Source organism: Humulus lupulus, chromosome 2 (assembly GCF_963169125.1).
Source record: "Humulus lupulus chromosome 2, drHumLupu1.1, whole genome shotgun sequence".
Lineage (NCBI taxonomy): Eukaryota > Viridiplantae > Streptophyta > Magnoliopsida > Rosales > Cannabaceae > Humulus > Humulus lupulus.
Genome location: NC_084794.1, coordinates 140528237 through 140531856, shown reverse-complemented (window position 1 = coordinate 140531856; position 3620 = coordinate 140528237). Strand labels below are relative to the sequence as shown.

Here is a 3620-nt window from a genome sequence, read left to right as displayed (position 1 = left end):
TGCACAATCACTGTGCTACACGCACAAGAAGGTTCTAGAAGGATCTTGGTTCAACAATTTTAGTTATTTAAATATTAAATAAATAATGAGATATTTTAATACAATTAAAATATTATCATTTAAACAAAAATCCGATAACTGATTAGTTATTTTTAAATTGTTTAAAATAACTAATATTATTTATTTTTAATATATTGGATATATTAAATATAGGAGATCAGTTTTTCAGAGTGATACTTTTCAGTGATAGAAAATATATCGTGAAATCTCCCTGAGAGAAAGAGAACAGTGCTACAAGCATAAGTCACTGTTCTTCACAAATTTAGGTCCAAACTTTATCAGATCTCATGTGTTGAGAACATCTGATAAATAGATCTTGCCTATTGTTTTGTATAACGAGCCCACACTCGTTCTTTGTGTGTTGAGAACATTTTGGAAGATCCTGGTGTGAGATCTCAAGGATTTTTGCTGTACAAAAAGATAGCAGCAAGGAAGGACTTGAGGTAATTTTCTATTCATTTCTGTGATTCAATATATATATGTGTGTGAAAAAGTAGATCTAGAAATCTTGTGGGGTTAAATTAGCAATTTTGATTGTTGTTCTGCTGCGTATAATCTCTGATTTGATCTATAAAAACCAACATTAACTTCTAGGAAAATCTGTGACGAGTGAACTCTTCAGTTCATCTTTGTAATTGTCAATTGAGTGATTCGATACTAAATACTAGGGGATGAGCATAAAATCCAGAAAGCCGAAAAAATCGAGTACACCGACCTTCTGAGTACTGAAAAAAGCAAAACCAACTAAACCGACACCGAAAAAATCGTTGGCGGTGTAAACCGACACTGTTTGGTCGGTTTGAAAATCAGTGGTGCACCGACCGAGCACACCGAAACCGACTGAACATTGTCCTAATTATATGCTTTTCACATTTTTCAGTTTGACCGTATATATAATATATGCATATAATATTATATAATTATTAAATATATTAAATAAATATATAATTTTGAAAAAACAAAAAGGTAGGGCACCACCTGATTCTTTCTTTCTTTCTATCTTATTCTCTCTCAGTCATTCTTCTCTCTTTCTTCCCTTTGTTGCATTGGCGGCTGGGCTTAACTCTTCCCTTTCCCCTTCCCCTTCCCTCTGCCTCACGCCAGCCAGCACCTCCCTATCCTCTCACGGTCATGAAGTCGACAACAACCCTCCCTATCCTATCCTCTCACAGTGGCTCACGACTCAGCCCTCTCTCTCACGATATCACTCGAAGTTGTACTCTCACAGCCCACCACAAGTACAGTCGGTGACACTCTAAGTCTAAGGCTCTCCTTCTCCGACGTTACTCCTTTTCTGCGTCATCCTTCTCCGGTGGCACTCCGGGTTCGAGTCCCTTTGCTTCACAGAGGCTCATGGCTAAAAGAGTGGTATAAATCTCTTTCTCTTAGTTTATCTCTTTTATTTTTTTATCTATTGATTTCATTTGTGTTCTGTTATGTTATTGTAAATTTGTGTATGTTTATTCATTATTATGTTATTGTAAATAAGTTCACATGTACAAAATGGCTTTTGCCTAAAACCTACAGGTCCAGCATAATAAATAAATAAATATTAACCAAAAGAATTTTAAAATGGAATTGCTTATTACAATCGTGTATCATCAACAAAATTATTGATGTTTATTGATTTAGTTTGTGTTCTGTTCTGTTATTTATTCATTATTGTTTTACTTTCTTTTGACTAAGTTTTAAGTTTTTGTATTTTTTTTTGGATATATTATGTTTTGTTAAATGTTGGTTATTACTTGGATTAAGTTATAGTTAGAGTTTTTTATTTTTATTTTAATTCTTTTGTTTCTATTAGACTTAGAAATTTTGAATTGACGAGGTTATTTACTTATTCTTGTGGTTGATATTTATGATTAGTGATTAGTGAACATTAAGTTGATACTTTCTCAGTGACAAAGATTCATAAACTCTCTATTTTACTTGTTTTGAATTAATATCTTGTGCTTTTCTTGTGTTTTTAATTGGAAATGAAAGCATGATCTAGTTTTTTTAATTTTGATATTTGGCCATTTTAATCTTGTAGTTTTTGTTCATGATCTAGTTATATAAATATGTAAATAGATCATTCACATGATAAATTGTGTTTACATTTGATTTGTTTTCTGAAATGTAAATTGTGTCTAGCATATAGTAATATGGTGGGTCATGTATTACCTATGTTCCTGAGAATCTTGGCAGTGAATCTCAGAGCTGGAGTGGGACGGATAAAAACAACTGAAATATCAAGGTAGCTAGTTGAATTATAAGATTGTAGTTTAGTATCTTTATTTCTCTTAAAAGTATTATGTACCATGTGTCATACATTATAATTTTATTATTTCTTTTGTCTTAGGAGCATGTTGTCATAGTTGCTTGATACAACCATGAAATGAACGTTGGATTTTGGATTGGACTTTGTTTTCCATCTACTCTTTTGAACTTGATTTGTGTTGTAGTGGACCAAGACTTAGATTTAATTTGTGTTGTATTGTACTATGGACTTTGGACTTTAAGTTTAAAATTTAACCATGTATTGTGATTTGTGGTTGCAGGCCTTTGGTTTTAATTGTGTGTTATTTTGGATTGGATAATAACATTGGACTTTTGATAATGTGTTGTGATTTGAGGTTATGCTTATGGACTTTTAATTATGTTTCAAACTATCAAATTTGTGGATGTAACTATGTTCTATGTATTTAGGTTTTGAACCTTCAAGTTAACAAGTTAAATGAATCATTTTCATATTAAAAAAAAGCTCAAAAATGGATTCCAACAATCCATTTTTTTTAGTTTTTTTTAACTTAAATTTTCTCAAAAATTATGAAAAATAAATAAAAATTGGTTTGGTCGGTTTAGTCGACCAAACTGCGATCCAAAACGGTCGGTTTTTTCCAGTAATAAGTTTGGTCAGTCGGTTTTTGGATCGCACCAATCCGGACTAAAAACCAAATTATGGATTTAAGAATATGAAAAAACTGCCCAAACCGACCGATGCTCAGCCATACTAAATACTAAGTGGATTAGGTTATTACTGTCATCAGAACAGGGCTGAACCACTATAAATTTCTGTGTGTTTTATTTAAGATATTTGTATTCTATCGTATATTTACATTTATATCGTTCATAAGGTGTCGTATATCGTACATACGACCGTTGGCCAATTTCACAGGTCAACAATGACACACTACAATTAGAATGTATTTCCAATTCAACTATAATATTACACATATAATACATACTACAGCTACACTTAGAACTATGTGCTCAAATAAGGGTAATTTGGGAAGTCTCATAATAATAATGTGTTAAGTTTAACTAAATATATTTAGTGCTAATTTTAGTTAACTACTCTTAAAAGTGGGTAGTTCTCAAGTTTACCCTAATACTAGACATTAGCAAGTATAATTTATATATATATATATATAACAAGTTACATTTATACTCTTTCATTCTAAATATTTTAATATCATGGTATGTCTATATTAATTTTGTTCAGTTAATTATATTTTAAAGTTATATTGATTTTTTTTCTTTGGTTTTTAAGTGTTGTTGTTCAATTAATATACTAGCAT

At 31.0% G+C, this 3620-nt stretch overlaps 1 long non-coding RNA gene across 1 annotated transcript; it reads left to right on the top strand.

Annotated features, from left to right (window-relative positions):
* The first annotated feature begins 1051 nt into the window (after nt 1-1051).
* On the top strand, nt 1052-2742 carry LOC133816331 (uncharacterized). The gene is made up of 3 exons (XR_009885168.1): nt 1052-1428; nt 2194-2296; nt 2402-2742. It is a non-coding gene; the product is annotated as an uncharacterized LOC133816331 (long non-coding RNA).
* Nucleotides 2743-3620: the final 878 nt, after the last annotated feature.